General features: G+C 39.1%; 1 long non-coding RNA gene across 1 annotated transcript in view; it reads right to left on the bottom strand.

Moving 5' to 3' along the window:
* Positions 1-2,107: 2,107 nt before the first annotated feature.
* Positions 2,108-23,055, bottom strand: part of LOC123377381 — a 31,293-nt gene continuing 10,345 nt past the window's right edge. Inside the window, exons 2-3 of the long non-coding RNA XR_006582191.1 lie at positions 8,280-8,343; positions 2,108-2,226 (exon numbers count right to left, since the gene is read on the bottom strand). This is a non-coding gene — a long non-coding RNA (uncharacterized LOC123377381). The remainder of the gene's footprint in view (positions 2,227-8,279; positions 8,344-23,055) is intronic.

The raw sequence follows: 23,055 nt of genomic DNA on the forward strand, positions 1-23,055 counted from the left end.
GACGAGTTAATCAAGTCCCTACAAGTTCCACCTTTCTGAACTAATTTCTTCTAGTCAAGATAGTGAGTATTAGAAAGATACTTTGTGTCCTTATCTAATAATCCTATGTTTGCAATTCTGTGTGTTTGTTATTGATTATTCTTAATTCTGCTTGTACTGGTTGTACTGAGAAAGAGAGAGGATTCTCTCCAGAACTTAGCAAGGTTATACCCTATGAGTGCCCAGCTTGGATTCATAGAGATTCTGTATTTTCTTTTGTTCTCTTAATAAATTCTTTTCTTTTCTTTGGACTTGGTTAATTCCTTCCCTTGGGGAAATTCAGGGGAAGGGGAGGGGGAAGTGGGCTGCTTCCCTGTGTGTGTGAGATTCAAGGAGTTGAATCAGGGGGGAGGGGGAAGGTTCCTCCTCTGTGAATTGATCTGTGTTCCCAAGGGGGGAAACAGGGGTGTCCCGGCCCACGGAATTGACCGGGTGGTGGCAGCCGAAGGGGAGACCTACCCTAGGATTTTGGGGTGGGGGGAAGACATGCGGGTCCTCACTTTGAAACCGCCCAGTTTCAAGTGAGGGTAGACTCTGACAGGGTCTCACAAAACTGGGTGACTGGGCAACAAAATGGCAGATTAAATTCAATGTTGATAAATGCAAAGTAATTCACTTTGGAAAACATAATCCCAACTATACATATACAATGATGGTAGCTAAATTATCTGTTACCACTCAAGAAAGAGATCTTGGAGTAATTGTGGATAGCTCTCTGAAAACTCCACTCAATGTGCAGTGGTAGTAAAAAAATGAACAGAATGTTGGGAACCTACATTAAGAAAGGGGTAGATCAGGGATCAGCAACTTTTGGCACGTGGTCCATCAGAGTAAGCCCCTGGTGGGCCAGGACAGTTTGTTTACCTGTAGGTCCCAGAGGTTTGGCAGATCACGGCTCCCACTGGCCGTGGTTCACCATTCCAGGCCAATGGGGGCTGCGGGAAGCGGCAGCCAGCACATCCCTCAGCCCATACCAAGTTCACTCATCTTATTACTTAGACTTCTAGCATTTGTACTTATACAGTTTGTCAGCACTTAGTTGTCTGCCCTCACATGCTATAATTGAATGGGACTCTTTCTCACTTGACTGTCTCTTTTCAGTTCCGAGCTGTACTTTATTCACTTTTATCTTCTCTTCTTTACTAGGATACAGAGAATCCCCATTAATAGATCGTCCCAAAGGGATGTTTCTACCGAACTTTGTGCTCCTCTGCACCTGTTACCTTTCCCCCCAGCCCTTAGTTAAAAACTCCTCTACAACCTTTTTAATTTTACATGCCAGCAACCTGTTTCCATTTTGGTTTAAGTGCAGCACATCCTTTCTGTAAAGGATCCTCCTTTTCCAAAAGATTCCCCAGTTCCTAATAAATCTAAAACATCCTCCTTACACCATTGTGTCATCTATGCACATAAGTCTGTTCAGATATCTCTAGAGATCCACAATCTTTGCATCCACACACAATTCACCATGCAGTTCTCCCAGTCATCACAAACCCAACTATCTGTATTTCTAATGATCAAATCCTTCTTTACTATTACCTGTCTCTTCCTAGTAACTGGTGTTCCCTTCCACAGAGGGGTATCTTCAGTGCAAGAGGATACCATGCATCATCTGGAAGGAGGATCCTAACTGTGCCATCATTCCCCTTTGCTCTAGTTTGATGTTCTCCTTCCCAAGACTTTCATCCTCCTCAACAGCTCAGAGGCTGTCAAGCTGGGGCTGGGACAACTCTACTGTGTTCCAGAAAGTCTCATCTATGAACCTCTCTGTCTCCCTTAGCTCCTCCAATTCAGCCACTCTGGCATCAAGAGTCTTTACTTGGTCTCTGAGGGCCACGAGCTGCTTTCACCAAATGCACATACTTGTCACCTGCCCACAAGGCAGGTAATCATGCATGCTGCATTCAGTACAATAAGCTGGATAGCTCCAAATTTGCTGCCAGAATTCTGCCTGCATAATTTTTACTCTGCAGCTTTTATATTGTTGTTGACATTTTAGGTAATTAGAAATTTATTTGAAACTGCCATTTTCCAGAAGATTTCAAAGGAGCAATATCTTTCCAGCTGCATCAGAAGTTATGGTACAATATTGTTGAAATTATCTTTGAGAAACTCTAATCCATTTTTGGGGTCCTCATTCTGAAGGGGGTTGACTTGTAGGAATGCCATCTTCTTTTTCCTCTTCTTCTGTATGATGACAGAAAAGGTGAGGAAAGAATATATGAGTAATTTTTTTTCTATTCGCAGTTTGTGAAATTCTCAGTTATTCCAATCAATTACAAATTTTTCGGCTTTGTTCTTTATACTCTATAAATGTAATAGCTGACAAATATTTCAGAGTAAGTATTTTGAATTCCAACTTCCAAATTCACATGCGGTTGGCTTGTGAACAATTCAACATTGTTTTTGTTCCCTTTGGCATTGCCTAATATATCTAACCAACACAGCATGAATTTCAAACTTCAGACTTTGAGTAATGCTATGCAACATCCGATTTGGAAGTCTATTTCTGCAAATCAGAGCGATCAACGGTGTAAATTAGTTAAGAAGAGATTGATGTGGACATGGAAACATTGAAACATGCATCCAGAGTATGGTTAAATATAGGGGCTACAATGTTAGTAAACTATTAACCAATGACTACTACCTGGCACCAATGGCCCTGGGTTCTAAAAGTCTAAGGATGGTATGAGGGCAATGCCCCCTCTATATCTCCAGGACTGCTCAGGGACCTTGGCAGAAAGCCTGGGTCCCACACTTTTTCAGGAAAGTTTGGAGAAGGAGGAGAGCCCTTTGCTGGGCAAAACATGGAGGTATACCTTCTCACCATGCAACAGTGGGCCCATGCCTAAACAACTGATTGGGCAAAGCTAAAAATGACTACAAGCCAGCAGTGAGCAGAAACAATCCCTCCTTCCTCACCCCAAACCTTCCAAGTGAAAGCAGTCACTGCTGACCCCTGTACTGCAGACAAGACAAGGTCAGAGAAAACCAGGGAGAGCTTGAGCTGTTCCCAACCACTGAAAACCAGAGAAGGGAAGAGTTTGCACATGTATCACCAGTGTTCATGGACCCACCAATTACATACCCCGTTTCCTGAGGTAAACATACTGGTACACTTACTCCACAAATATCCCTATTGTCTAGATTGGGACTTTTCAAGAACCAAGGTGCTATTCAGCATGAGCAAAGGTATCAGAATCCTGCCTTTAACTTTGCTAGCACAAATCAAAATGTTTGTATGTGCTGATATTTGACCATAACAAAACTGCATAACCACCGCCCCCCAAACCAAAACCAAAACTAAAAAACTTGAGCACACAAAAATGCATCCACTATTTTAGATCCTAGATTGAAGCTCCCTTGAACATTTGGCTCTAAATCTACAGTTGTTCTTCTAAGAAACAGAAGTATCTACTTACTGCTTAAAAGATAGTTTTGCAAAACTGGAAGATCTCAATAAGTCACACTTCATCCCCTTACTAATGGTGGTGTTGTAGGACTTTCTTTCGGATATGAAAAGGGAGCAAAACAAAAAAAAAACAAAAACAAAAAAACAATAGTACTGTAAAATGTTTGAAGAAGGGGGTCCACTTTTTTGATCATTTTGACTGAAAGTTTTAAGGTCTCAATGATGCATAAATGAATTTAGCAGTTTTGTTACATATTTGCATATGTTTCACATAGGGGTGTGTGTGTGTGTACGTGTATATAGCAGAGATAAGTTAACCATATAGTTTGATATAGCTGCCACCAACCATAAAATTCAGGTTTTACATTTTTAGAGCACTCTAGGTCCTACTTCAAATCCAGCATCTGAAAAAAAAAATCTCCTATAATTTCACCACAATACCAGATCTTTGCAATGTAATACAGGGGTACACAATTTTAAAAACCACACACACACACACACGCACACACACATCTATATCTATATCTATAGATAGATAGATGCCCATTTTAATGTTTCCTAAAGACTTTGAATAAATATGTATCATTTGAAATGTGCTATGTATTAGGCATATTATATACTATAGCATATTGTATAATACAATTACTCTCCTCATCTTGAATGTGGAACGATGAACAAACACAGCTGCTCCCTACTGCACATAAGTGTTTGCCCTAGTAACCCAGCCATACTACAATTGAAAGGTGCATATGCAGAATGGCTGTATCTGCATAGCTAACCAAGGAAAAATGCTCAGCACTTATTGGTCACAGAAAAAATAGCAGAAATGGAGATCATGTCAAACATGCTGTTGGAGAGGGGAAATTCAATAATTGTACTTTCTACAAGAAAACAATTTGTGATTGAATGACTACAACAAGATTTTTAAATGTACCCACTTTACACATCAAAAGGAACCCAGAATAAAAGTTACTTGAATCGCTTCCTCTCGGGACTAGTAGTATTTACTTTCACAGAGAAACTGGAGTCATACTGCACAGTTTAAGCAGAAAAGCTATTTCCAGGGCATACTAAGAAGATATGTTTCTTTCAAACTTTTGAAAACAGTATTTCACTGATCACATAAAAGTGATCTACATTGGAGAACCTGATTGAAAGTCTGCCTGTTCTTTTGGTTGACTGAACACCATCACTGCATAGCACCATTTACTTTGGTGAAAGCAAGACATTCCATGCTTTAGACAGGAGGCTGATAAGTCTATGGTTCTTTATGTCTCCCTTTGTCACCTTTCTTCTGAAAAAAGTAACAGCAGTGCTCAAACTCTATGAGATTTGTTTCTTGATAATATGCACTATGAACGATTCCAACAGTTCCCTAGATTTTTTTGTTACAATCACCATCATAATATACTGGATTCGTGGTCTTCTCTAATGTTACCTTCTGTACTTTTTTGTCTACCTTTCTTTCAGATACTTAGAGATCACTTAATCCCATCACACTATCTTGTTCCTGATACCGTGCCATCCTACTTATCATATCCTACAGTCATAGTAATTATATAAGATTTGTGCGCAATATTTGGTCCATCATTTAATTATGGAGATGCTCTAGATATCCCTAGCCTCTAACTGCCTGAAGATGGGAGTGGACGACAAGGGATGGATCACTCAATGATTGCCTGTTCTGTTCATTCCCTCTGAAACATCTGGCATTGGCCACTGTCAGAAGACAGAAGAGTTGTCTAAATGGATGATTGGTCTGACCCAGTATGTCTGTTCTTATTGTAACAATAATTAAGGTAATCTAATACTCCATTAAAACCTCACTTCAACAAAAACTTTAACTGAATGAACATTGGCATAATGGATGCTTTGCCAAGGCAGAATTTCTCAAAAAACTTTAACATAAATTGAACAATGCATGTCCAATGTTTTTCAAATGTCTGTCTGGGGCCATGCACACATTCTGACATGGACTTTGACTTGTTGTGAGATTAAGATCTATGTTTTGTTCTTAAGGTCCATACTGAATCCATACATGCATTTTGAGTAGATGCATGTTTCCTAATACGTGCCTCAGACTCAGACCTGAAAAATTCCCAGCCAAAGTAACATCAGCTATTCAAATCACTGCACGGGGAAGCAGAAAAGGCTGAGAAAGGGGTTTATTGTATGATCTCTCTATTCTTTTGCAAACTATTTTTTCTAGTAATCCATTGTAGCTCCTGGGAACCTTACTGAGCTCAAAGAAAGTTCTGTCTAGATTACCCATATCTCTGATTTACCACAATTAAAGTCTTCTGATCTTCTCACCAACTGGTGGCATTTAACTGGTGAGTAGGACCAGAGAGAATATTGATCCTTGTGTGACTTCACGGAAGAGTGACAGAGGTGCAATTTAACATCATTACTCTTGTAGGCATCCCTCCATTTTAGTGGATTCCCTTGGACCTCTGCCACCTCTCTGAGACAGAACAGCAGTATCTCACAGTCAACAGTGTCAAAGGATATAGAGAGGCCTACCAAGATGAGAATGGAAGCCTGCCTACTGTCCACTGACAAGCGGAGATTGTTCATCAATGACCTTGAAGTTGTTTCTGACCCATATGCAGGCCTGAATCAATATCGTGCCAGATATTAAATCATCTAGAATTAGCTGATATTTCATAAAGAGTCTATTTATGCAAAAAAAATGTTGTTTTTTTGTTTTGTTTTTTTCTCTCTTATTCCTCAGGGGATTTCATTTTCGAAGAGATTTTCTTACAGATGATACACTCCGTGATAAAACCTGGGTGTATAATGCACCTTTAAAGTTCTGCATTTTCTTTTAGAATAAAATATGAAAGAAGTTGTTAAAATCATACTTTGAAATGTTTCATACTGTCCATAGGATTTGGTTACAGGCAACACCGGTCTGTTCTTTCAAGGTAACAAGCAATGAAAGCCTATGATGGGGCTCCTCATCATCTGTTGGATACATTAGATACACAAAAGTCCAACTTCAGGAGCATAGCACCTCATCAATGCAATGCCTCTTTCAACTATTATGGCATGTACAAAATGTGATGTGACAAATCAAAAAACTAAATAAAAGGGGTCTTCAAAGAGAGACATCACTGTGAATTGTGGTAGTGACAGTCAATTCTTTTAAAACTGTCATGCAATTTGTTGCAAAACATTTTCAAAAGTAGACATTTCCCCTCTGTTCCTTAGAAAGATGCAAATAAGAACTGTAGGAGTCCTTCACATCTCTCATTAGGATGTCATTCAACACATTTAAATGCTTACATGCTACCAGTCTACCAAATAGAATGAGGGACTGAATCAACTAACTCACGATTCCCTTTATGTAATCATGTTTTTAAGTGTTAGTAATAGATCTAAAGCTGTAAGTGAATAAGCTTGTTCTCCTAAGCTCGCTTGCTAGGTTGTTTTTTTTTGTTTTGTTTTCAAACTCTCACTCACCAGCTCTAAAAAAAAATGAGATGGCACTTACAGAGTTAAAAAAGGGAGAGAAAAGCCAATAAGTGAAAAAAACAGAGCTAATCAGAAAATGGCTTCTCCCTCCCCCAAGAAAATTTTGACTTTTCATCAAAAACCGAAAAAATTGCCACCAAACCAAAATATTCTTTGTTTTCTGATAAAATGTAGACACTTTTCTGCAAAATGCAGACACTTGTCATAAAAAAAATATTTTGTAGAAAACCCAACCTTCCATCCATCCATCCAAAAAAAAAAAAGTGTAGATGGAAAATTTCCAAGCAGCCTGAGACAAATATGCTCCTTAGCTCTCACAGTAATATTTCAAAATGTGAATGTTAAAATATAGAAATCACTCAGATTATAGTTTTGTTACCTTATCTCAGTTCTCTCTTCCCAATCCACCCATCCAAAAAAATAGTACTATTGTATACATCTTTTCTTTTTAGTTAATATTTTGACAGTCACTGAGGAACGCTGGATGCTCAATGTCTGTTGCATATTGGAGAGGATTTCAAGGAAAGCAATATAAAGCGCCAGATACTACAGTGTTTGATCAGGGAAATTTCCATCACATCAGAATCCTAATTCAGGTACATTTTCCTTTCTCTGGTGCTGTTTCTCTTCTGGTGCTCACTGATTGCTATTTATTATTTGTATTACCATAGCATCACTTGAACAGTTTCTGGCTCCACACATACTCAGTGTGGGATCATGAGGCAGTGTTCTCATTCTGAATTTCATTCTTCATTCTAGTTTCTTATATGGTTCCAGTGCTTTCCTATCAGACACATTTCTCTCCAGATAAGCTTAATAATCACCTTCAGGCAAATGAATAACAAGGTTAATAGCACATCCACAGGCTTTGAGTGGTTTGTTCTTTGTACCTTTAAATAATCTCTATTTTTTTCATGCAAGATTAGGGCTGCAAATGTTTCCTTTGTCTTAAAATGTGATCTGAAGTCAGTCAGAAACATCTGACACAATAAAAGCAAGTCACACATTATTTAGCAATATTATTACCTAAAGGAGCTATTATTCCTAATTGTTTTATGATTTAACTACTGTATACTGGTTGTGCTTGCTTTTGCTAACAAGAGTTGTAGATGGAACTCTTGATTGAGTTTTAAATGTCAGCTAATTTTATGAAGCAAATGCCTTCTGAATAAAAATAAAGATTAGTCAAGAAACCTTTTTCTCCAACAGAGATAATGTAGATGTCTTTATTCTATTTATTTTTATTCATAAAAGAAAACAGAGCTTCTAAGAGTAAAATGAGCTGCTATTATTTAGATAGAAAACCAAGGATAAAAATGAAGACAGTGGGTTTGAATCTGCTCTCACTTACATTGATTTGAATGGGGTTACTCCTGATTTATGCCAGTTTGAGATCAGGCATCCGGTACCTTCCCCTAAAAGACAACATATAGAAGAGAAAAGGATGACTAGAAGCAACAAGGGCTTGAACTAATGCCAATTGAAGTCAATTTAAGGGATTAGGGTACATCTACATCACAAATTAAGGTGTAATTGTAGTGTGGGTAGACATAACTGTACTAGCTTTAATCCAGCCAGCCTGGCTAACAACATGGCAAAAGGCATGGCGGCTTACACTGCAGCGTGGGCCAGCTGCCCCTGTACAAGCTCACCAGAAACCCTGTACTACCTAAATTCAAGCAAGTGTAGGTATGTCTATTCATGCTATTACACCCTAATTTGTGGTGTAGATCTACCCTTAGACTGTAAACTCTTCGGAGCAGGGAGAAGTGTTTTATTTTGTGTTTGTATAGCACCTAGTACAATAGGGTATGAGGCCCATGACTAGCCAACCTACAAAAAGAAATGTTCCCTAAATCAAACCAAACCAAACCACAAACAAACCATACAAATACAATGCAGCCTAAGCCAAAGATTGTGAAGACATTAGACCAGTGTATCCAAATGGTTATGGACAGCGTGAAATGTTTCAAAGAAGAAAGCACTAGCGTTCCATGCTAGCAAAGTGTTCAGGTGCCACTGAATGTCAGGTAACTCTTGTTTGGACACCTCTCATTTATCAATATCATTTATACAATGTGGCCTTGCCAAACAAGCACAATAGTCCAACTTTCAGTTGCACTAAGGCTGAGGGAAATAAAATGCTTGCTTTGCTTCCCTTATGAGAGCTATAGCCTGAAAGAGCATCGGCTTCTTCCCCCTAACAGCATTCCATTTCACTAGTACTTAATTTGTTACCTGCTTTCTCTCCCCAATTCTGTTCTGCATTGCTACTTTCTATCCAGCTCTCCCCTGTATTTTATTTCAGCTTGGTATTCTTCTCTTCCATTGAGAATAATACATTGCATGTAGTCTCTTTGAAACACAAGCCACTGGGCATAGTCCAATATTTCAATCTCTTTTGATCCTTTTGTAGTTTCTCCTTTTCCTGCCCCATATTTGCAGCAACTCCTACACTGACTGTTCAGCAAAACTGATCTGTACCCTATTGACTTCAATTTTCTGTTATTTCATAGAATCATGAAAGATTAGGGTTGGAAGAGACCTCAGGAGGTCATCAAGTCCAACCCCCTGCTCAAAGCAGGGCCAACCCCAACTAAATCATCCCAGTAAGGGCTTTGTCAAGCCAGGCCTTAAAAACCTCTAAGGATGGGGATTCCACCACCTCCCTAGGTAACCCATTCCAGTGCTTCACCACCCTCCTAGTGAAGTAGTTTTTCCTAATATCCAACCTAAACCTCCCCCACTGCAACTTGAGACCATTGCTCCTTGTTCTGTCATCTGCCACCACTGAGAACAGCAGAGCTCCACTCTCTTTGGAACCCTGCTTCAGGTAGTTGAAGGCTGCTATCAAATTTGCCCTCACTCTTCTCATCTGCAGACTAAATAAGCCCAGTTCCCTCAGCTTCTCCTCATAAGTCATATGCCCCAGCTCCCTAATCATTTTCGTTGCCTGCCACTGGACTCTCTCCAATTTGTTCACTTCATTTCTGTAGCCAAATTTGGATGCAATACTCCAGATGTGGCCTCACCAGTGCCGAATAGAGGGGAATAATCACTTCCCTCAATTTGCTGGCAATGCTCCTACTAATGCAGTCCAATATGCCATTAGTCTTCTTGGCAACAAAGGCACACTGTTGACTCATATCCACTTTCTTGTCCACTGTAATCCCCAGGTCCTTTTCTACAGAACTGCTGCTTAGCCAGTCAGTCCCCAGCCTGTAGCAGTGCATGGGATTCTTCTGTCCTAAGTGCAGGACTCTGCACTTGTTCTTGTTGAATCTCATCAGATTTCTTTTGGCACAATCCTCCAATTTGTCTTGGTGACTCTGGACCCTATCCCTATGCTCCAGTGTATCTACCTCTTCCCCCTGCTTAGTGACATCTGCGAACTTGCTGAGGGAGCAATCCATCTCATCATCCAGCTCATTAATGAAGATGTTGAACAAACATAGCCTCAGGACCAACCCCTGGTGCACTCCACTTGATACTGGCTGCCAACTAGACACCAAGTTGTTGATCACCATCTGTTGAACATGACAATCTAGCCAGCTTTCTATCCACCTTATAGTTCATTCATCCATCCCATACTTCTTTAACTTAATGGCAAGAATACTGTGGGAGACCGTATCAAAAGGTTTGCTAAAGTCCAGGTATATATCCACAGAGCCAGTTATCTCATCATAGATGGCAATCAGATTGGTCAGGCATGACTTGCCCTTGGTGAATCCATATTGGTTGTTCCTGATCACCTTTCTCTCCTCCAAGTCCTTCAAAATGGATTCCTTGAGGACCTGCTCCATGATTTTTCTGGGGACTGAGGTGAGGCTGACCGGTCTGTAGGTCCCCAGATTCTCCTTCTTCCCTTTTTAAAATATGGGCACTATATTTGCTTTTTTTTCCCAATCGTCTGGGATCGTATTACACTGATTAGGAATGGGGCTTGGGAACTGAATGAGCTAGATGCAGACAATAAGCAGCACTCCACAGGGTGGAGGCGGGGCTACCCTCATGGTGATTCCCCGGCTTCCACAGTGAGAATCCTCTTTTCTGGGGTTCCTTGGGCAGCATCAGCGAGGGGGAAACAGGGAATGAAGAGGAGCTATGAGGCTATTTGGGGATTGGAACTCTCCTGAGTGGAATGACCAGCAAAAAACTCCATGACAGGATTTTCATGGAGATTTTGTGTCCCTTAGCACATCCTTGGGCTTTTCTATGGGAAGGGAAGAGTCCCTTTGAAATTTTTTTGACTGAAATGAATAAAAGAAATATTCCTTCTTTTCCTTCACAGTCAAAAGTTACCCCTTTTATTCTTCTAGCTGACGGCTATATGGCGGCTGAGTTCTAGGGGCTGCTATGAAGGAATCACTTATACTCCTCATCATGACAAGTGCTAGATGTAGGAAAGAAATTAACAACTCAATCCAGTACTCATTTTATTATTAATAGTTTTTGCGTTAATGATGTCAACAGGACCCCTTGATTGAATTACTGGTTTGTATTCATCTCATGGTGGAGTCTCTATGTTATTAACTGTCAACTGCACTTTGGAATTCATTATACTCCAAGAAATCACATATAAAGAATAAAGATTTACTGGTGATATTGGTAAAAGTCACAGATAAGATGGAGCTGAACACACAATTCATTAAATGCGTAATGCTGGAGAACAGAATCATTTATTTATTTGTTTTTATATTCTCCCCCCACCCCTCTGCATTTCTAATGGAGGGGAAAAGAAGAGTTAATCCAAAGCAAAACTATTTCTCTTTCTATAGTTTCTTTCTTCTGCTTATCACTCTACAGATATTATTTGCAGTCATTATGAGCTGAACCACCCTTTTAAAATAGGTAGGTACCATTATACCCATTTTGCACCCTCCCTTGAAGCACCTTCCTGTGCTCAACGCTGCACGAGACTTGATGGGAGACTAGTCTGGTGTAGTAATGGAATTTCTATGTTTTCCATTTTACAGACGGAAAAAACTAAGGTCTTGTCTACATATGCAGTAATTTTGGAATAGTTGTGGAATAACTATTCTTGAATACCTGCATGATTGGACACTCTTATTCAAAGTTTAAATTCACACCCTAACTTCATCCAAATTAATTTTAAAGTGTAGCCAGCCAAGCCTTAAGACACAAAAGTCAAAATTCTGTTTGTTATTCACAGTAGTACCATAGTGTCATTGACTCCAGTAGGACGACTCACGTTAGTAAGGTGAGCAGGATTTGGCCTGGAGAGGTTAAGGGGAAAATTTTCAAATATGGGTAACTACATTTAGGTACTTTAATTTATGTTTAGGTCTCTGCCTATGAATTATAATCTTTACACTGGAAAGATTCAGACAATTTAGAAAGAACCAGGATTCAAAACTTCTACTCATGTAGGGCCTTTGCTGTCTTCAGCAGGAACAGGATGAGGCCCTTAGTTAGGAAACCAGGGGAAGGAATTGCCTATCAAGAATCTGTGGGCCAAACGAGTCCTCAATGTAACACACTATGTAGCACTACTGAATTCTATGAAATGACAAGATGTAAATTAGACAGAAACTGGATTTGTATTTTCAGGAACCTGTCATTTCAAATGTATAAACACCAAATGAAGTCCTCTGGTTTACAACAGAGAGTTATTATCTCAGCCCTGTTATAGGATCTCTGTCCATAAGTAATTCCATATTTCCATTGAAGAAATTACCACAAAGGCAGAGAATTCAGCTTGCCAACTTTTAAGCATCCCAATGGCTAACTTTTCATTATGTTTATAGTATGCATATAAAATATGTATAAGAAATATACTAGGGCTGTCAAGAGATTAAAAAAATTAATCGTGATTAATCACGTGATGAAAAAATTAATCTAGATTCATTGCGCTGTTAAACAATAATAGAATACCATTTATTTAAATATTTGTGGATGTTTTCTACATTTTCAAATATATTGATTCCAATTACAACACAGAATACAAAGTGTACAGTGCTCACTTTATATTTATTTTTTATTACAACTATTTACACTGTAAAAAACGAAAGAAATAGTATTTTTCAATTCACCTAATACAAGTACTGTAGTATTTTATCATGAAATCAAGTATCAGAGGGGTAGCCATGTTAGTCTGGATCTGTAAAAGCAGCAAAGAGCCCTGTGGTACCTTATAGACTAACAGACATATTGGAGCATGAGCTTTCGTGGGTGTATACCCACTTCGTTGGATGCATGTAGTGGAAATTTCCAGAGGCAGGTATAAATATGCAAGCAAGAATCAGGCTAGAGATTTAACTAACCTTGTTATCTCTAGCCTGATTCTTGCATATGTATACCTGCCTCTGGAAATTTCCACTACATGCATCCGACGAAGTGGGTATTCACCCACAAAAGCTCACGCTCCAATACGTCTGTTAGTCTATAAGGTACCACGGGACTCTTTGCTGCTTTATCATGAAAGTTAAACTTACCAATGTGGAATTATGTAGAAAAAATAATTGCATTCAAATATAAAACAATTTAAAACTTTAGAGCCTGCAAGTCCACTCAGTCCTACTTCAGCCAATCACTCAGACAAACAAGTTTAGTTACAATTTGCAGGAGATAATGCTGCCTGCTTCATGTGTACAATGTCACCTGAAAGTGAGAACAGGCATCGCATGACACTGTCTTAGCTGGCATTGCAAGATATTAACGTGCCAGTTGAGCTAAAGATTCATATATCCTTTCATGCTTCAACCACCATTCCAGAGTACATGTGTGCGTGCTGATGATGGGTTCTTCTGGAAAGTGATCCAAAGCAGAGTGGACCGACGCATGTTCATTTTCACTATCTGAGTCAGATGCCACCAGCAGAAGGTTGATTTTCTTTTTTGGTGGTTCGGGTTCTCTAGTTTCCGCAACTGAGTGTTGCTCTGATCATAATGGTCCCTTCTGTTCTTGAATTCTATGATTCTATGTGAAATATTTAATAAATTTCAATTAGTATTCTCTTGTTTAACAGTGTGATTAATCACACTGAAGACAATGGGGCTACTTGCATAAGCAAGAGGACCAGGATTAAGCCCACAGTCTGATGTTCCCATGCCTAATTTTTTCTCTCTCTTCCTGTATTTTTCTCTTCCAAAGATGAGAAAGAAAAAAATATATATCTAGGAACTGATTAATAATGCTGCTAGGATCACCTGGCAACATTTTATATTTTATAAAGGACAGCTGCCCTTTGGGCAGAAATACTCCATTCTTTTTTACAAGCTCTACCATCTAGAACAACAACAGTATTTTGTCTTAGTGGCAGAGACTGGTACTGAAAATGGAACTTGGGGGAGAGAACTGAAGCTGGGAGATGGAAGGAAAGGAAGAGATGGTGTAGGAACTTATACCACCACATAATGGATTCTATAAGATTCCCTGCTATAATGGAAGTCCATGCTGTAAGGATTGCTAGGAATTCTTTTGTAACACAACAGACTTTTATTTTTAACCAGAAGCATCCTAGTATTTCTATGGTTCTGCTTTTGAATATGAGCTCTGAAGCAAGATAAAGCTGGCAAAGCATTGCTGAAATGTTACTTTATCAGTTGGGGAACTGGTGGGGTGAAGTACTTCTTTTGTGATTTAATTCAAAGTAATGCTAAAAAGTGATGTCTCAAATTTAGGGCCAAATACTTCTCCCTTTGCGAACAATGAGACTATTTGTGTAAGTAAATATGTCTTCCATGAGATTGGTGCTTTTGTAAGGTGAGGAGATTAAATTTTCACAGTAATAGATGACTGAAAATGTGCTGCTGTGACTTAACAGTGTGGTCTAGGTTTCTAGGGGCTAAAGACCTAGAAAGTAGAATATAAGAAAGAGGTTACTGTGGGTAGTTATTATGTATTCTTATTTAACCCTAGTACAGGGCAGCAGTTGAACCCAAATGTCTGTAATTTAAGTTCAAAAATAGGCATATTTTTTAAAACAGTGAAAGACTAAAGAGACCAACATAATACTTTTCTGCGTGGGCCAGTAATATGCAGCAGAACACAAACACAATACAGTAGTGGCTGCTGGTGGCATATCGCTGCGGGACCACTATAGAATTGTACAAACATTGCACTGTTGAGGGTACTTCTCAATGTGCACTCATGAAAACTGTTGCAACTGGCAGTTATTTAGAAGCTCTTTGCAAAGAGGCACATGCTACAGATGCAGCTTGGGACTTATTTGGGTCTGTTAAGGGCTTAAACATTGCCGAAACTGCTGAAGTGTTTCTTTTCAAGGAGTGAAGTACTTTCCTGTCACTCAGGAGGCAGCAAACTACTCTTGCTATCCCCTTCCCTCCCCAAGTACATCCTGTTGTTTGTTGCTCAATAAATGAAGACAAGATAAAAATCCCTTAAATTAATGGCACCCCATCCAAAAGTGATGTAATATTTTACAAGTTAATGTATTGACAGATGATGTGGAATGTGAAATTATAATTCATATTTTTAAAGCTTTTTAACACTTCACATCACTTATGCAAATAGTTGCATCAACAGCAATCAGCAACAAAAGTGGGTAATGAGTAATGACAAATAACCTTATGCTTAATAAAGGGCTATCTCCTGCCCCCCTTATTCAGACACTATTCCCACTGACTTCAGTCTGTCCTTTACATGCCTTAGGATGACAGGATTTCACCTATCAAGAGGGAGTGGCTGATAGGGCATTCTCCAGAAGGGCTCCAGGCCCCCAGCACTTTTGGATGCTCTCCCACCTGTGGTCCGAATAGCCCAGATTTGTCAGGTTTCAGGTTTCACAAGAGGGCCCATTTGTACTGTATTTTGCTTTTGTTATTTTAAGTATTTGGTAAGGTCTTTGGAGACTGTGCAGCTGCTTTTTAATTACCCTAAATCAAAATAAAATAAATGTAAAGAAATAAATATACAATATGGACTCAACTCATAACCCCCTCTCCCCACATGCTGACTTAATGGCTTGAAACCAGTGTTTCATGCTGCCACAGGAGATGTGGAAAATACATTTCATTCCCTGAATGTGGTGGGGGTGGGGGCGCTATGTTGCAGGTCATAGCCTCAGACCCTGGGAAAGAAAGCAGTGTATCACTTACCCTAGCTAAAGATAGCCAACTAAGGAATGATACTACTTGGGAAGCTACTCATCTGAGCTGTTTGTGGGTTTCTGTTGCAACATCAGGGATGTGGAAGATTTCTCCTACTGAATGCTGATGATGAGCCATCTAATTTTGAGGGAGGGATAAATAAAGCCATCCTTTATGAAAGAGCTGGATAAACATTGGCACAGTGTTGGGTAAAAAGATAATGTGATATTCCATTTAGCTAGTCTCAAGATGAAACAAAGAGACTAGAGTTCTGGATAATAATGATGGTTCAGAGGCTACAGGGAAATAATTAAAAAAACCCAGCACAATTACAAGTAGTGGAGAAATAATGGGAGAAAGGAAATATAAATATAAACTACATTTTTTCTTGAGAGTTCAGCAACTTTTGTGTACTTCTTTTCATAGTATGACAAGATCTACACTCTCCTTTAGAGCTGGAGGCCTGAAATTACCATATAAACAATTTGCAGCAGAACCTGCAAATGCTGTAGGACATGAGCAAATGATGCATTGACTATATCTATCACAGCTGTATTTATGGTGTAGTCATTTGGAGCAGAAGTGACTTGAGCTACTGATGTAAAAGAAAGAACTGTAAAAATTGGTAATCTCCTTTATACTAAACAATCTGAAGTGGTTGGCACAGCTGATGTGTAGACTTGAGTCAATACAGAAGAATCAGCGTTTCCCCCCTCTTTTAATGCAGGTTTTTTTTTTTTAAATCAGCAATGCGACTGACACAGCCATCCTAGTTCTGCGGGGGTAGAGAGGCATGTTGCTTTTGTTAGACTTCTCAAATGTTTACTTACACTTTCCATGCCCAGAGGATACAGAATTCGCTTTTTAAAACAACTTTTTGTTTTAGAGGTTTCTTCCTTTGGAAATAATTAGCCCAACCTGCAAATTAATAATAATTGATTGTGATTGCACAGAGAGGGCCCAATCGAGGTCAGAGCCCCATTTAGCTAGGCACTGTACATGCAGATAGGGAGAGACAGTCCTTGTCATAAAGAGTTTACAGTGGTTCTCAACCAGGGCTACGGGTACCCTTGGGGGTATGCAGAGGTCTTCCAGGAGGTACATCAACTCATCTAGATCAGTGTTTCTCAACCTGTGAGTTGTGAGCCCCAGGGGAGTCATGGAATGGATTTGAGGGGGTCACAAGTCACATCTGGTGTTAGGGGATGGCAAGCAGAGCAATTGCCTGGGGCCCCACACCACAAGGATCCCCACAAAGTTAAGGTACATGTTTCAGCCCCAGGTGATGGAGTTTGGGCTTCAGACACCTGAAAGGGGTACAGCAGTCTGGAAAGTTTGAGAACCACTGGTCTCAATCAACAAGACAAAGAAAGGATGGGAGGGGAAACAGGGGCACAGAAAGATGTCACACGGCATCGCTGGAAATGAAACTCAGGTCTCCTTTGTCCAGCTCCTGTGTTTGTCCCACAGACCACACTGCCTCCCTGAGCACATAGGACCTTTATTGACATATATAGGAGGCTCTGTATAGTGCACTTGCAGGATTGGGCACATTATCTTATTCTCTAGAGTCTTTTCCTTTTCTACAAAAGAAACAATATTAGGGTAAAATTTTGATCCTCTCATTCACAGGAGCAGTCCCATTTTTTTCTTTTGCAGTCCCTAATATTGTTTCTTTTGCTTCAATGTGTGCTTAAAGTTAAGCACATGCCTAAGTATCTTTCTAAATCAAGGTCTTATTCTTCCATTTTGATTAGACTTGTCTGCTCCTTGAAAGTGATGACAGCATTCTCCAGGTGTCCAAGTGCTATTCTTCACTTCTCATCCATGACCTGGTCCTGCACCCCAGAAGTCAGTGGCTTGTAGCCAGCTCTGTTGCTATAGCTATATGGACATATGGTAAATAAGGTATAGGTATGAATTGAGGTAGTAATGCAAAAGCTGACAGATCTCAAGCCTGTAAAGACAATAGTTTAGACAAACTAACTAGGCCCAAGGCCTAAACACTTGACATAAGTAACTAACTGTGACTCAAAGCATCCTGTTTTCACACCCTACACCAGGGGTCGGCAACCTTTCAGAAGTGATGTGCTGAGTCTTCATTTATTCACTCTGATTTAAGGTCTCGCATGCCAGTAATACATTTTAATGTTTTTACAAGGTCTCTTTCAATAAGTCTATAATATATAACTAAACTATTGTTGTATGTAAAGTAAATAAGGTTTTTAAAATGTTTAAGAAGCTTCATTTAAAATTAAATCAAAATGCAGAGCCCCCCGGACTGGTGACCACGACCTGGGCAGTGTGAGTGCCACTGAAAATCAGCTCACGTGCCACCTTCGGCACACGTGCCATAGGTTACCTACTCCTGCCCTACACACTATTGTAATAATCTTTCTACAAAATATGCCTTGTGAGGTATCATCTGAAAACTAATAACTCACTGGTCAATAATAACATGGTGAAATGTATGTAGCAATATTATATGTAAAGTTATGAATTCCCCTTTACGATGTACCCTTGTTCAAAACCAGACAGCCCTGCTTAGGCAAAAGTTGTTAAACAGGTCTATCCTAAACAAAGGACTGTGTGTTTACCTCAATTTGCATATAAATACTAAACAGAACCATCAAGAATGGAGGAAGCCAAGCAATTTGCATTTTAGCAAACAAGAGTGTGAGAGGGTTCAAGGGTGGGGAAGAGCATGGACCCTTCTTCGCCACCAGACTCCATGTCGCCTTCCTCACTGCTTGAATAAACTTTACTTTGACGGGTAACCTTCAGAAGAATCCATTTCAAAGGTTCACTGCACTATAAAAAAGGGGCAGAAAACCCCAAGTTCTCTGTTTCACCTGATACGACAAGGGAACTAGCACCTTTGGGCCTCTGGAAGAGATTCTGACTGAGGAGGGGGTCAGCCACCATCTTGCTGGAAAACTGGGTGAGAAGAGCTATCTTGAACAAATCCTTGAACCAATTTTGCTAAATTAAAGTTTCAGAATTTTAGATGTGTGTTTTCACTTTTATTTGCTTGTAACCATTTCTATATTTATACTTGAACTCACTTAACATCTTATCTTCTTTTGTTAATAAACTTGTTTTACTGTTGATCTAAACCAACAGCACTGTGTTTGTAAAGTGAATGTCCGCTCCAGTTAATGTGTCAAGCTAGGGTTTTTTTTGTCTCCTTAAAGGAGTGAACAGATCTTATTATTCCTCTGAATGTTGCAGGAGATGATTGGATATGTCAGAGCACTCAGGTCTGGGGAAGTTCAAGAGTGGGGTGGGTTGAGGTCACCTGCTAACATTAACCAAGTCTGGTAAAGACAAAAGTGTGTCTGTGATAAATGCTGGCAGGCTGCTGGATTCAAAGTGGTTGAATCAGAGCTATCCAGCATACAGCACACAAAGTGCATGCTGGCTATGTGTATGTCCCAGACAGGGAGCCACAAGTAGCAGAAGCTTTTTGGGGCACTCAGGGTTATAAAACAAGTGGTGATGCAACCTCTGATTGGTCTGAATTGTAGCCTAGAACAGGACACTAAATGATAAATGATCTTATATCACAAAAGGTCACAAAATAGAATAATGTTATAAATCAGTGTTGCTAAGCTGCTTACAATTAACCACAAGAGGCCATTTTATACCAATTTTAGTTATTTGAAGTTTGGAACATCAGCAGATGTCCGACCACAAGAATGCCATGGTAACTAACTGATGTATATGCTAATAAGCTTGACATAAAACCCTAATAACGTAGGGGATAAGAGGACCCCAACATTATTAAGGTGAGAATTCAGATAAGGAAAAGGGGTTGAAACCCCTACTGAATATGCATTAGGAAAAGGGGTTTCAGTGTAACACATTATAGAAGCTGTATGCTGGTCTGTGTGCCTTGGGAAATGCCAGGATGACACCCACTGGTGATTATAGTAATGATGAAGATGACAATGAGGAAGATGATGACAGATACTTTGGGTTTCTCTGCAAGGGATGGTGTGAATAGTGCAAATGCTAGGTGACCCGTGGTGTTATCTCTCTCCTTTACCAGACTGCAAAGTCTGTACTGTTGTTCGGTTGACTAATAAAAGTAAATATTACAAAAAGAGCACTGTGTTGTCCTTGTTGTGCTCCATGGGGTTCCCCTTTTATTAATAACGTCTCTACTGTAGTGAGTCTTGGAACTGAACTCTCACAGATTAAAGTAGGTGTAAACCTTCCCCTTGGGCTGAGTAATTAATTAAAGTAATCTATAACTATATAGGCTGCAGGGTCAGACCCAAAAGCCCCTACAGAAGTCAGTGGGAGTCTTGGGTACACCACGGTGTCAATGGTCAGTGTCCAATAAGGGATTTACAATATCATTCCATCTGTTACTGCTGCATATTTTCTATTTTTTAAATTAACTGCCTTGCAAGAGAATGGAGATCATTTAATAAGAGACAGTTTACGTAGAAATGAAAAAAACAAAAAACAAAAAACAAAACAGTTTTACTTCTACCTCCTCTTTCTATTCGTGTTATTATTTTAATAATATATTAATAATCTATAGCACTGTACAATACCTTACTGTTCAAATGTATATAGTGTTATTCACTGGCATTATCCCACAGCACCTGTCAGACAACATCTTTATGGTGAAAGAATGATGAACAACTGAGTTTAAACCATCCCGTATTGTGACACAAGCCAATGTATTCCAGAAAATTCAGAGCTCAGGATGAAACAGTGTCCTCTTCTTGCTACTGTAAAATTGCACACTCCAAAACACAAACTGCTGGCCCTTCATGAGAACTCAAATTTTACTTTGTCTTCTGTGCTTTTTGTTAAAATTCCAGGAAGTTACTTATAGACAGGTTTTGTTTTAAGTTTCTTTTGTTTTGTGTGTGTGTGGGAGGGGGCATTTCTGTTTTTGTTATTTTTTGTTTGTTTTGTTTTGAATAAAGCAAAAAAAATCATGAAAGGTTCTAAATTGCATGTAATGTCTCCCTGAGAGAGTGGGATGGATTCAAAGGAATCGTTCCACTCTTCTGAGTCAATATCTACACTTAGTTTTTATAATGTACTATAAATATGTATTCATTTTTAAAAGGCTTCCCAGAAGACAAGATTGGCTTTTCATAGAGCTGTTTCAGTCTATTAGTTAAATATATGTTTAACTATTGTAAAGCCTACTATTTACCCAAGAAATTCAATAGCTCTTATAGGGTAAATCAGGTGAATTCTCACTCATACATGCTTTTTTAAATGAATAATAAGTACCTTACAGAACACAATGGCTCCCCTCTAAGAGCTTCCTAATGCTCTTAATGCTAGAGCTCTGTTTCAAAGGGAACGCATACCAGAGCAGTGATCCATCTAATCCAGTATCCAGTCTGTGACAGGGACCTGTATCAAATACTTCAATATGAAAGGTGAGCAATTATGGAATAATCTGCCCATAGGGGAACTTTCTTCCTAACATCCTTTCTTAGGGGCTGATCCAAAGCCTACTAAAATTAGTGGAAAGGCTTTCACTGACTTCTCTGGTTTTGGATCAGGTCTTTAGACATCAGCAAAAATACAGCCTTTTTCATGGAATTTTGCCTTTTGGGGATTCATGCTGTTTTGCACTAAAGATTGGTTCTGAAACAAAACTTAGCCCCAATCTTGTGAAAGTTTAAAAAGCATGATGTAGATGTCAGTGAGTATTTTTGTATTGTTTTCTTTGTATGCACAGAGAAATGTATGTGTGGAAATTTGGTAATAAAAGGCACTTGTAGCATGATGTAACCTTATACTCAGAAACACCATGTGATGATAATATACATATTTTAATGCACATTGCTATCTTGAGACTCTGTAACATCTGCAAGTAAATTAAGCAGACACATATAGCAGAGTAGCCAGGTGCACTGCAATGTCAGTTTCTCATCATTTCTATGTTTCCGAAGGCTCTATAATATTTTTGAAAGTTATATGTCAGAGTGTTATTAAAATTATAAAGAGGTTCAGTGATAACCATTTTCTGGAAAGGCCTTTCTCTTTCTTCCCCCAAGTGAAGTATCTACCTTCTGCATTCTACACTTCCTGGGAGCTCAGATTAGTTCAAGGGAAAAAAAATCTTCTGAAACCCGAAATGCAATAGCTCTAATAACGGACAGTCAGATTTTGAAATGGTCACAATTACTGTCAACTGACACACACAATGAGCCAAATCCTGATCCCACTGCAGTGAGTGGAAAAATTCCCATTTACTACGATGAAACCAGGATTTGGCCTAGCCAAACAAGCTATTTGTTTTCTAAAAATTATTTCACATCCTTTACAGAATTGCATAAATGGCTACTCTCTTGCAGAACTAATAAACCAAGATTGGAGCAAATGATATTGCATGATTGAATGAGAGTCCTTTTAATATATGGTGAGTATGGAGACAAAATGGCAAAATACAAATTCTTCTTTATTTCTCCCAATGGATTCCTTTTCAAAGACTACATTTTAAAAGCCTACATAGTACAAATAACTGAATTTTCAATGACACTATCTATCTTTTCGGTGTCTGATTAGCTGTTGGCTTTATTTATAGCTTTGAGCATGTGATAGAAACATAGGTAAGAAGACATGAATCTTTCTGCCTCAGTTGACAAGGCAACTAATACATTACTAAGTCTCTTTCATTCTTGTTCCACTTACCTGTAAACCAACAGTGTCTGTTGAATTATTTTTTATATTGAATCTATTGATGAACTGCAAAGGTTAAAATTAAAGTGTGATTTATGCTGTAATCAGTAGCATGGTGCTAGAGCACCAAGTGATCGGTACAAAATTATAACCATAAATATACTTCAGGATTTACTTTATAACCTCTGCCAAATGGCTCTATATTTTTTTTCTCCTTCACTCTCTCTCTCTCTCTTTGCCCCTCTCCCTGTCAGAGATATTGTAGGATAAGAAATGCAAATAATGTGCTGATAAAGATCATAAGCTTTCAGGTCTTGATGACTTTGTGAACAAAACCCTTGTCTATTTCTTTGGAACTCCATTTTAACTCCTACTTAAAGTCCTTGAATAAAT

Source organism: Mauremys mutica, chromosome 9, assembly GCF_020497125.1.
Source record: "Mauremys mutica isolate MM-2020 ecotype Southern chromosome 9, ASM2049712v1, whole genome shotgun sequence".
Lineage (NCBI taxonomy): Eukaryota > Metazoa > Chordata > Testudines > Geoemydidae > Mauremys > Mauremys mutica.